The sequence below is a fragment of the Bos grunniens genome, chromosome 15 (assembly GCF_055505025.1).
Source record: "Bos grunniens cultivar Pamir isolate PY7600 chromosome 15, Bosgru_T2T1.0, whole genome shotgun sequence".
NCBI classification, from domain to species: domain Eukaryota; kingdom Metazoa; phylum Chordata; class Mammalia; order Artiodactyla; family Bovidae; genus Bos; species Bos grunniens.
In genome coordinates, this window is record NC_141179.1 from 25,605,846 (window position 1) to 25,618,850 (window position 13,005).

A 13,005-nucleotide genomic window follows, 5' to 3' on the forward strand; every position below is an offset into this window, starting at 1 on the left:
GGCCATTTTAAAGTACTTGATTTTTTCTAGCTTCCTTTTTACTGAGGTGTTAGTAGGTTCCTGCCTTCTTGTCTTACTAGCCTTTTTAGCACCCCTCAAGCTTGAGAAGATGTATTTTAAAATTCAGATTTCTCTCTTAAGAAATGTTTCAAGCTTTCTCAATGTTTTCCTATGGTTACATCTTCATTTCTGTCCTTGCCCTGGAATTTCAAGTTGTCTTTTCATATCAGCTGGCTTAAACACCACCCTTTGAAAATATTCCATGTCTCAAAATTTTCTCTCCCCTTGAAGCAACTCCTACCCTAATACCCAGTTTAAACACAGAGGTTAGAAGTTTCTGCACCCAAGAATAAATGTTGCCCCTTTCCCTCACCTCCCCAATTTTGCAAATATTTTCATACCTCCAGTTTGAAGACTTTGCATAACTCCATACACAGGAACTACAGTTGTAAGGCTTTGTTCTGAAGCCACCGGTGTATTACTGGGGTACCTCTCTTCTGTGCCAAGACAAATCACAGGTATACATTGCAGTCTGCATGCTTTGACCTTAGATCCATAGCACTCTTCTCCGTTCAGGTAAGGTGATTTGCCAGCTCCACCTTAAGGAAGTATGTGCAGCACAACTGCAGTTCTCAGTTCGCACAGAGGTGGGGAGGAGAAATGAAATTCTCAGTATGCTTAGATGAGACAGTTTTCATGTTCTTAGACTTGTTTAGTCTAATCTTAGTAAGTGTACAATAAATATCCAACAAAAAGTGTGAATGAGTCTGGAAGTTTGAATGAATAGTCATCCCTGGGAAGCTGAACCGGTTAGTCTCCATCTGAGCCTTGTCATCAAGATCCAGCTGCCAGGATTCAAGTGTATATTATCTAGTACAGAATAGGTACTCAATAAAATTTGCTGAATAAATTTGAAAGAACCTCACACACAACACAGGCAAGACAATGATATTGACTCACTCTCAGACCAACAGAGTGACAGCCTACAGTCATGGGTTTGAATCCAACTGGGATTTGTATTCCTTTTTAAAATCTAATATTTATTTACTTGTCTGGCTGTGTTGGGTCTTGGTTGCAGCACACATGATCTTTTAGTTCTGGCATGCAAACTCTTCATTGCATGGTGGGATCTAGTTCACTGGCCAAAGACTGAGCCTGAGCCCCCTGCATTGGGAGTGCAGAGTCTTAGCCACTGGAAGTCCCTGGGATTTGTATTCTTGAACCAATAGAAATGGTGTCAGAAAGAGCAGGTGCCTAGGACAAATGCACTGGTGCTCATAGAAGCAGTAGCCGATTACACTGTGGATCCGTCTACGCTTTCATTTATGCTGTCACACCCAGGAAGTTAAACCTCTTTAAAAATCTACTCTATGCTTTCAGTCATTATGTATAAGCAAGAAATCAAGACCTGTTTCACAAGGATCTTCAGGATTTTGATAATCCTCCCAACATCCTTGATCACACTCTGTGAAACTGGCCTTAACAATGCTTCTTATGTCTTCACATAATGACGGTAGCAAACACTGTTTTAACCTAGTATGACTGGGTCCAGGTTGCTCACTTCTTTCCTAGAGATAAAGCCTTTAATAAGAGACAAATATTTACAGACAATCTGATTTGCCTTCTCCATAGGAGACTGGTGCCAGTAACCATCCAAGTTCCCAGCTTTCTCTGAGACATGTAGATATATGGATTTTAATTTGCTTTAGTCACATCAGTATTGATATTCAATGTTAACCTGAGGTTGGTATAATAGATACGTTTGACTTAAGGGGAGCTCAGTCAGGAGAGTTTAAATGATTTGTCTAGGTTATCTAATGAGCTTTGAAACAGAGTTGAGGCCAGGATTCCTGCCACATTAACCTCTGATTCAGAGCCCTTTCCAATACTCATCATGACTCCAATACATACAGTAGAACCAAGTTCAGTTAGATCCTGGGGTTCATATGAATATTTTCCATTATGCTTCAAAGAAATATCTCTCTCTTTTTTTTGTACCACCTTTTAATTTGCTCAAAAACCTGGTGTGAGCACAGTATATTGCTCTTTTTGCAGTGACTATGTAGTTTCCTCATCATCTTTGAATAGTTTCCTTTCCCTACATTTATGGGTCTAAATGAGGAGTCAGAATATGAGAACTTGGTCAGAGGTAGGAACATGGAGCTATAAGTTCGTACAATAAAGCATAGCCTAGGAAAGCATCAGTTTGTTGGAGGTGTGAGTAGGGTAAGAGTAGTTTTACCTTGACTGGGGTCTAAAGGAGCCCAAGCAAACTGGGTATTTGTCCAGGATTATGCAAAGCAAAGAGCAGATGTCCAGGGAACTTGTAGTGACTACTGAGCCACAAGTTAGAGAAGTGGCTGCTGTGGCCTCAGGAATCAAACAAGATGCACCTCATTGCTAAGGAGCCCACACTGAAAGGTTGGAAGTCTCATGTCCATGGGACCTGAGTACAAAGGGAGAGTCCTAGTGCCTGGAAGGATGATAAAAAATGCAATATCAAGAAGTCTCAAAGTTCCAGAAGTGAGTACTTGACATCGGGCTCCATGTCAAGTGTAATGGTGGAGGGCACAGACTGCAAGCCATGTTGATGGAGGGGAAAGGTTAACGCTGAGGCAGATATAGGGAAGACCATTCACCACGACCCCAGATTAACTAGTAACAGATGGTCTTCCATTTGGGAACAGACCTCTCTTCCATTTTCAGGTATTGTGGAAAATTATCTGAAGTTCAGAGTGACTGCTATGCACCTAACACTCTTTGAGAAAGGTGGTGACTCCCTGACTTCAGACTATACTGCAAAGCTACAGTAATCAAAACAGTATGGTACCAACACAAAACAGACACAGATCAATAGGATAGGATAATACAGCCCAGAAATAAACCCACACACTATAGTCAATTAATCTGTGACAAAGGAGGCAAGAATATATAGTGGAGAAAAGATAGTCTCTTCAGTAAGTGGTGCTGGGAAAACAGAACAGTCACATGTAAAAAAATTGAATTAGAAGATTCTCTAATACCATATACAAAAATAAACTCAAAATAGATTAAAGACCTAAATGTAAGACTAGATACTATAAAACTACTAGAGGAAAACACAGGCAGAACACTCTTGACATAAAGCAATGTTTTTTTGTGGCTCCTTCCCCTAAAATAAAGGAAATAAAAGCAAAAATAAACAAATGGGATCTAATTAAACTTAAAAGCTTTTGCACAGCAAAGAAAACCATTGATGAAATGAGAAGGCAACCTACTGAATGGGAGAAAATATTTGCAATTGATATGACCAATAAGTGATTAATATCCAACATATATAAGCAGCTCATGCAGCTCAACATCAAAGAAAACAAACAACTCTATTAAAAAATGGACAGAAGAACTGAATAAATATTTTTCCAAAGAGGAAATGCAGATGACCAATGAGTGCATGAAAAGATACTTAACATTACTAATCACTGCCACTAAGTCACTTCAGTCATGTCCGACTCTGTGTGACCCCATAGACAGCAGCCCACCAGGTTCCCCCGTCCCTGGGATTCTCTAGGCAAGAACACTGGAGTGGGTTGCCATTTCCATCTCCAATGGCATGAAAGTGAAAAGTGAAAGTGAAGTTGCTCAGTCATGTCTGACTCTTCGCGACCCCATGGACTGCAGCCTTCCAGGCTCCTCCATCCATGGGATTTGCCAGGCAAGAGTACTGGAGTGGGGTGCCATTGCCTTGGGAAATGTAAATCAAAATCACAATATCACCTCCAACTTGGCAGAATGGCTATCATCAAAAAGTCCTCAAATTATAAATGTTGGTGAGAATGTGGAAAAAAGGGAAGCTTCCTACATGGTTGGTAGGGATGTAAATTGGTATAATTGGATGTAAATTGTATATATATATATATATATATATATATATACATACAAACACACACACATACATGCACACAATGGAATACTACTCAACCATAAAAAACAAAATTTTGCCATTTGCTGCCACATGGATGGAATGGATGAACCTGGAGGACATTATACTAAGTAAAATAAATCAAAGATAAACACTGTATGATATCACTTATATGTGGAATCTAAAAAATACAATTCAACTAGTGAATGTAACATAAAAGAAGCAAACTTACAGATACAGAGAACAAGCAATTGGTTACCAGAGGCGGGGAGGGGCAATATAGGGGTAGAAGAGTGGGAGGTACACACTCTTGGGTATAAGATAGGCTCAAAGATGTATTGTACAACACAACGAATATTTTGGAAGAACTGTATGGTAAAACAGTATGGAAAGTATCCATTAAAAATTGTATAAAAATTAAAAAAAATTTTAAAAAGGTGGTGCATGCAAGCATGCTCAGTCACTCAGTTGTGTCTGACTCTGTGACCCCGTGGACTGCAGCCTGCCAGGTTCCTCTGCCCATGGGATTCTCCAGGCAAGGATACTGGAGTGGGTTGGCATTTCCTTCTCCAAAAAGGTGGTGAAATAGTGGCATAAAGCTGTTTCATTGTGCCTAAGTCATTGCTACCTGGCCACTTGTGTCATAGATGGGTACTTGTTTCAAAAGCAACAGGTTGAGATCCTGGCATGAGAACCCTGCCAAATATGAGTGCTCCCTTTTGATGGTCACTGCCTGCATGCAGATCTTCTATTTGCTGCAGTTTGAAAGAGACACATATGTGGGGAAGGAAGCAGTTGGTGGGTTAGCTTTGAGAGACCCATGGATCAAATAATGGCTAACATTTATCTGAAGAATTGTTAGCTACCAGGCACTTTTCTAGTGCTCTTTATGCACTAACATGCATGTGTGCTCAGTCTTGTCCGATTCCTTGTGTTCCCACAGACTTAACCACCAGACTCTTCTATCCATGGGATTTTCCAGGCAAGAAGCTGGAGTGGGTTGCCATTTCCTCCTGCAGGGGATTCTTCCTGACTCCGGAATCAAACCGCATTGCAAGCAGATTCTTTACCTGCTGAGCCATTGGGGAAGCCTGTCTTTATGCAGTAATCCACTTAACTCTCAGAGTTTCACTATGAAGATGTCACCATTTTTAGATGAGGACACTGGGGCACAGGATGCTTACACATTAGCTAAGATGGCAAAATCAGTCTATGGAAGAGGCAGGCCATGAAGCCAGATCTCCGGAGCTGCTTTTTTTATTCACTCCAAGGTCCAGTCAACAGTCATGAAATAGAAGACGTGAGACAGCAGAATCCATGCAGCAGAGAGAGAAAGGAGAGGGTAGCTAGATGTTCACAGCAGCAAGAAAAGCAGAGACAGAAAGTCACTACTTGGTGCCGCACAAGGAGACCCTGTTCCTGCTGGTGAGGCTGCTCCCAGCCCGCTCCTAGGGCCCGCATTGTGTCCTGAAGCAGGCTCACCAGCGTCCAGGATCTAGTGCCTGATGACCTGAGGAGGAGCTAATGCAATAATAATAGAAATAAAGAATAATAAATAAATGATAGAATAATAAATAGAAATAAAAAATTGTACACAATAAGTGTAATGTGCTAGAATCAGCCGCAAACTCTCCTCCCTCTCCCCTGTTCCCTTGGTCCCTGGAAAAATTGTCTTCTATTAAACTGGTCCCTGGTGCTAAAAAGATTGGGGACCACTGTCCTAAAGATCCTTCCAGGTAGGTCCTCAGCAATGCTTTCCATCCCTGTGAGGAGCTGGAGCGTGTTGGGAGGCTGGGCAGAAGACTTTCATCTCACTTTCCAGATTCTCAGACAGGATTCAATTCTGAAAGGTGGGAAACTGTCCAAATGACAAGAAACCAGCTACCCATATTGCGAATGTAAGTTGTTAGCTTTTTATTCACTGGCAACAGAAAGCATGTTTTTCATGCAGATGAAAAAATAAAGCACAAGAAAGCCATGAATATCTTTTTCAAATGCCCTCGACTCTGATAGTTTTGGTGATCCTAGCAGCATGTGTCCAGGGGTTTTTGCAGATGACTAAGTGAATATGCTTGTTCAAAGAGTGATGTGACCAGTTTCTGGAAAAACTTGGATGGATCTGCATAGCCGGAACAGGATATGGGTATCTGGCCATCTAGTCAGTTTTGCCCGATTAACATCTTAACTCCAAGACAGAATGAAGAGGAACTTATTTTAAAAATCTACATGCAGTCTTGCCCTTCAGGGTTGACTGGAACCCAAGATCTTTTTTTAGTTATATGATTGTAAAACAAGTGTATGTATTTTTTCTTACGAAAATGTGAATGAAGTAGAGTGACTTAAACACACACATTTCAGAATGAAAAGTACTCAATTTTCTACTATAAATAGGGCTTCCCAGGTGGTACAGTGGTAAAGAATCCATCTGCCAAGGAAGGAGATGCAAGAGAGATGGGTTCAATCCCAGGGTCAGGAAGAGTTCCTGAAGTAGGAGATGGCACCCCACTCCAGTATTCTTGCCTGGGAAATTCCATGGACAGAGGAGCCTGGTGAGCTACAGTCCACGGGGTTGCAAAAGAGTCAGACACGACTGAAGGACTGAGTGTGCGCGCACACAATAAATAGATCCATTGTTAAGATAAATCATTTCTCTGTGTGAGAACACTGTAGTAATCATTGCACTAGTCAAGATTTGCTGATGAATCCCAAAATCACTGGGTGGAAGTTTGAGGAGAAACAAGAATAGCTTTCCATCAATACATTTATTAATTTCAAAGTGAAAAATAGTAACTTTGTGTTGAAAACCAGCAGACACTGGCTTATGCAAGTGGTCAAGATTAATATCAGCTGTAATAAGACAAATCTTCTGTCATGATATTGTACTGAGAAGGACATACCACTTCTATATTATTCTTGAGGAAAATGCATGACCCCAATCTAATTATGAGAAAATATTGGATAGCTTAAAATGGAGGGACAATTGACAAAATAACTCACAAATACTCTTCAGAAGGCTCATGATCATGAAAAATAATGTGAAATTAAGCAGCTTTCAGAGATTGGAAGACACTAAGGAGACATGACTACTGAATGCAACGTGGGATTCTTAAATTGGGTTCTGAAACAGATAAAGGACTTTTCTGGAAACACCAGTGAAATTCAAATAAAGTGCCTAGTTTAGCCACTCATGTACCAATGTTAATTTCTTGATTTTGAACATTTTATAATGATTATACTAGATGTTATCACTGAGAGAAGCTGGCTGAAGGGTATATGAGAAAAAAAAAAAAGAACTCTATTATTTTTAAACTTTTCTGTAATTATAAAATTATTTCAAAATTAAAAGTCTAAAAACTTTTTCAAGTGGAGAAAATAATATATTCTTCCATGAAATGGTTCATTCTGTCCCGTGTCATCTACTAAATGACTTACCAAATAGTCTATCTATCATGTTCACACAGAGTGTTGCTGCCACTGCTACCATTTCACATTGCCACCTATACCTGGTATATTTCTGGGCTTTTCATCCTGTTTGGTCTCTTTTTCATCTGTAAATGTTATTCTTTGAGGGTTTATTTTGCTTTTTTTTTCCTTGTAGAAAAACATGGCTCTAAACAAATATAAAGATACATACATCTTATCTGCTGGGATAACTCTCCTTTTGTTGCTCTTATTTTTCAAAATTAGGTTTCTAGGCACTCCTCCCCTCCGCCCCGCACATTGTTAATAATCAGGGTTCCTGGGAGGTAGGAAGATGGGATACCAATAGAGAATGTTGAGTCTCACTTGATTCAGCACTGGAGATGCCATAGAAGTAAAAGGAGCTGGTCTATTTCAGATATTAATGAAAACTGAGATATTCCTAGGATTTGAGTTCTGGTGTGCCTGATGGAGGTGAAGGTCTAGGGAGAGGAAGCAAACCTAGGGCAGAAAAGAGCTGGAAGCTAAGGGCAGGGTAAAGATTCACGTGAGGGTTCTGACTCCTTTTAATTTCCTTACAAGGCCCTGCTTAGAACATAGATTGCCGTCTTGTTACTGCTGCTGCTGCTGCTAAGTCGCTTCAGTCGTGTCTGACTCTCTGCGACCCCATGGACTGCAGCCTACCAGGCTACCCCGTCCCTGGGATTCTCCAGGCAAGAACACTGGAGTGGGTTGCCATTTCCTTCTCCAATGCATGAAAGTGGAAAGTGAAAGTGAAGTCGCTCAGTCGTGTCTGACTCTTTGCGACCCCATGGACTGCAGCCTACCAGGCTCCTCCATCCATGAGATTTTCCGGGCAACAGTACTGGAGTGGGGTGCGATTGCCTTCTCCGCTTGTTACTGCTGGGAAGAGTAATAGCAACTTCTCCCAGCACCCAGTGGGGAGGCAATGTAGTAACATACGGCACCACTAGGGGGCCCTGAGGTCTGCAGAGAGGTGAAACCTGCTTGTGCAAATGAAACTAGCTTGTGAGCTAGTCCTGAACTTTAACCTCTTCCCGTTGCTATGGGGGCACGCCTGTCATTTTGTTTCAGATAGTACTTCATTGTATGGGATTTTCCTATATATTATAATAATGCATGCTTAGTATCCCCAGTCCCTTGCCTTAAATACCTGTGGTAACAAGTGTCATTAGAGCAACCCCTGAATTTGCCTCACATGTTTCCAAATACCTGACTAAATCACAAGAGGATTACAGCACTTGGGAAAGCAGCACTTGGGTGGAGTTACAGAAAGGCCATTGAGGGTTGGATGTGTGAGTAACAGAAAGGGAAATTGTTGAGGACAGATCAAAACAAGCTCTTAGCACTAAAGAACGCTTCTGAGAACCCTGCAAATTCTCTGCCAATGGCACAAGTTAAGGCGTGGAATTTGGTCTATTCTCCTGGGAAGACATGATTGTCGATACCAGTAATCCCAGGGAAATGTGACCTCACAGGAAAAAATAATGAGACATCTGAAAAGCACAATTCCTATATAAAACAGGAAAAAAATAATGGGCCACATAGACCAAGAATTAGAATTAAGCATAGTAAATATCATTCGAGATAGAGAAAGAAGAGATACCAGTAGCCTGACTGTAGAGCAGAAATGAGCAGTCATTAAGAAGAACGAGAGGAAGAGTCTTGATCTAAAATATATTGACATTTTTGTTAAAATATATAATAACCAAACTAATAATTGAGTGAAAGAGCAGAATGTATACAAAAATCAAATTAGTAACCTGGCACATCAGTTTGAAGATCAGGTTGAAGAACTCTCCAGAAATCATCAAGAAGGAATTGAAAGAATGTGAAAGACAAGTTGAAAGATATGGAGCAAAGAAGTAAAAATGTCAATATCCATACTTAATAAGAATCTCAGAAAGGTAGGGTAAAAACTAAGGAAACAGAGACACTACATTATTTTTAAGTACATATGAAAATCAAAATTACTGGTCACAAGGGAAATCTCAATAATGTTTAAATTCCTCATTTATATATAAAGCACAATGAAATCACAAAATATTTGACAGTGAATAACAATGAAGATACTTTATATCAAACATTATAGAAAGCCTCCAAGTTGTACTAAGGGGGAAATATCCAACTATAGATGCAGCTATTAAATAGCAATAAGAATTAACTTATTTAATGAGTTAGAGGTCCAAGTTAAGAACAGAAAAAAAGAACATAGTAAACCTGAAAAAAGTAGAAGTAAGGAAACCATAAATATAGAAGCAGATACGATAGGAAATGAAACAAATGATAGAAATGATCAACAGAATAAAAAGCTAATTCTTAGAACAAAACTAAAAACAAGCAACTTTCTAGTAAATTTGATCAAGAGAAAAAGATACAGAAAACTATATAGGACTCTCCAGCTACTGAACATGCGAGGACAGAGGAACAATTTTTTCCTTCCTGACAACCACATTAACATTTAGATAAATGAAATGTGATCATTTCAACTGACCTTAAAGAGAAAAGCCAACAAAACGCAGCACTCATTCATAACTTAAAAACAATATAAAAGCAACTTCACAGCAAACTAGGAATTGAAGGAAACAATTAGTGTAACACAGGATATTTATTAAAGCCCTGCATCAAGTACATTACATTCATCTGTGAAATCTTAGAGGAATTCATACTAAAGTTAGGAACAAATTAAAGTTGCTTGTCATCACAACTTTTGTTCCCTATTGTCCTGGAGTTGTAATGAAAGTAAGAAGACCTGAGGTGGGGGGTGGATATTCAGGGGGGAAATGACAGAAGAGACAGAAGATGAGAAAATTTTCTGTTTGATGACATACAAGACCACATAGACAAGCTGCCAACTATTAGAAATAATAAGAAAGTTTGATCAAGTTGTTTGATATAAGTATGTGAGTTGAATAGTGCCCACCCAAAATTTCAAGTCCCCCTGGCACCTCAGATTGTGACCTTATCTGGAAGGACAGTCTTTGTAGATGTAACTACGTAAGGACCTCAAGATGGAGTCATGCTCAGTTTAGGTTAGACCCTAAATTCAGTGACTGATGTCCTTGTGAAAATAAAGAGGACACAGAGGCAAAAATGTCAGGTGGAGATGGAGGCAGAGACTGGAGTTACGCTGGCACAAGCCAAGCAATGCCTGGGCTCACTAGAAACAGAGACAGGCGAGCCAGGATTCTCTCCTGGAGTCTTCAGAAGGGGTGTCATTGTGCTGACACCTTGATTTCAGACTCCCTGCCTCTGTGACAGAATAAATACATGTGGTTTTGGCCATATAGTTTATTACAGTTTGTTATGGCAGCCCCGAGGAAACTAATCAACATAAAAAATCAATTTCTTTCTAAGCGATAATAATGACCAATTAAATATATAATAATAAAAATTTCTATTTGCAGTAACATCTAAAATTAACATGGGACATAAAACATTTTTATGGTAACACTATAAAATACCGAAGGACATCAAAGAAGATCTGAATAAATGAAATATATGTCATGTTTATGAATACAAAAGTTTAACATCATGTCAATTGCAACTCTCCCTCAAGTTCTATCAGATCTCTATCAGCTGACTCAAATTATTATATGGAAGAGCAACAGCCCAAAAGTAAGTAACCAAATCTGCAGAAGCAGCTCAAAATAAAGGGCCTACCTTACCAGATATCAGTTTATTAAAAAGCAGTTGAAATTAAGATAGTCTTGTACTTGCACCAGATGGCCAACACCAAAATCAGATTGATTATATTCTTTGCAGCCAAAGATGGAGAAGCTATATACAGTCATCAAAAACAAGACTGGGAGCAGACTGTGGCTCAGATCATGAACACCTTATTGCCAAATTCAGACTTAAACTGAAGAAACTGAGGAAACCACTAAACCATTCAGGTATGACCTAAATCAAATCCCTTATGATTATACAGTGGAAGTGAGAAATAGACTCAAAGGATTAGATCTGATAGACAGAGTGCCTGAAGAACTATGGACAGAGGTTTGTGACATTGTACTGGAGGCAGGGATCAAGACCATCCCCAAGAAAAGAAATGCAAAAAAGCAAAATGGCTGTCTGAGAAGGCCTTACAAGTAGCTGTGAAAAGAAGAGAAGTGAAAAGCAAAGGAGAAAAGGAAAGATATATTCATTTGAATGCAGAGTTCCAAAGAATAGCAAGGAGAGATAAGAAAGCCTTCCTCAGTGATCAATGAAAGAAATAGAGGAAAACAATAGAATGGGAAAGACTAGAGATCTCTTCAATAAAATTAGAGATACCAAGGGAACATCATGCAAAGATGGGCTCGATAAAGGACAGAAATGGTATGGACCTAACAGAAGCAGAAGATATTAAGAAGAGATAGCAAGAATACACAGAAGAACTGTACAAAAGAGATCTTCACGACCCAGATAATCATGATGTGATCACTCACCTAGAGCCAGACACCCTGGAATGTGAAGTCAAGTGGGCCTCAGGAAGCATCACTACGAACAAAGCTAGTGGAGGTGATGGAATTCCAGTTGAGCTATTTCAAATCCTGAAAGATGATGCTGTGAAAGTGCTGCACTCAATATATCAGCAAATTTGGAAAACTCAGCAGTGGCCACAGGACTGGAAAATGTCAGTTTTCATTCCAATCCCAAAGAAAGGCAATGCCAAAGAACGCTCAAACTACTGCACAATTGCACTCATCTCCCATGCTAGTAAAGTAATGCTCAAAACTCTCCAAGCAAGGCTTCAGCAATATGTGAACTGTGAACTTCCAGATGTTCAAGCTGGTTTTAGAAAAGGCAGAGGAACCAGAGATCAAATTGCCAACATCCGCTGGATCATGGAAAAAGCAAGAGAGTTCCAGAAAAACATCTATTTCTGCTTTATTGACTATGCCAAAGCCTTTGACTGTGTGGATCACAATAATTGTGGAAAATTCTTTAAGGGATGGGAATACCAGACCACCTTGCCTGCCTCTTGAGCAACCTGTATGCAGGTCAGGAAGCAACAGTTAGAACTGAACATGGCACAACGGACCGGTTCCAAATAGGAAAAGGAGTATGTCAAGGCTGTATATTGTCACCCTGTTTATGTAACTTATATGCAGAATATATCATGAGAAACGCTGGGCTGGATGAAACACAAGCTGGAATCAAGATTGCCGGGAGGAATATCAATAACCTCAGATATGCAGATGACACCACCCTTATGGCAGAAAGTGAAGAACTAAAGAGCCTCTTGATGAAAGTGAAAGAGGAGAGTGAAAAAGTTGGCTTAAAGCTCAACATTCAGAAAACTAAGATCATGGCATCCGGTCCCATCACTTCCATGGCAAATAGATGCGGGAACAGTGGAAACAGTGTCAGACTTTACTTTGGGGGCTCCAAAATCACTGCAGATGGTGATTGCAGCCATGAAATTAAAAGACGCTTACTCCTTGGAAGGAAAGTTATGACCAACCTAGACAGCATATTAAAAAGCAGAGACATTTCTTTGTCAACAAAGGTCCATCTAGTCAAGGCTATGGTTTTTCCAGTGGTTATGTATGGATGTGAGAGTTGGACTATAAAGAAAGCTGAGTGCTGAAAAATTGATGCTTTTGAACTGTGGTGTTGGAGAAGACTCTTGAGAGTCCCTTGGACTGCAAGGAGATCCAACCAGTCCATCCTAAAGGAGA

At 39.9% G+C, this 13,005-nt stretch overlaps 1 protein-coding gene across 11 annotated transcripts in view; it reads right to left on the reverse strand.

Annotated features, from left to right (window-relative positions):
- LOC147357476 (NXPE family member 4-like) overlaps positions 1-13,005 on the reverse strand; it is a 62,338-nt gene that overhangs the window by 15,113 nt on the left and 34,220 nt on the right. For 6 of the 11 annotated variants that reach the window (XR_015141859.1, XR_015141857.1, XR_015141854.1 and 3 more), the window contains exon 2: positions 402-631. The gene's annotated coding sequence lies outside the window, so the exon portion shown is untranslated. Of the gene's footprint in view, positions 1-401; positions 740-13,005 lie in introns of those variants that run through there. The other 5 variants (XR_015141856.1, XM_086339327.1, XM_086339331.1 and 2 more) reach the window with 4 other exon arrangements.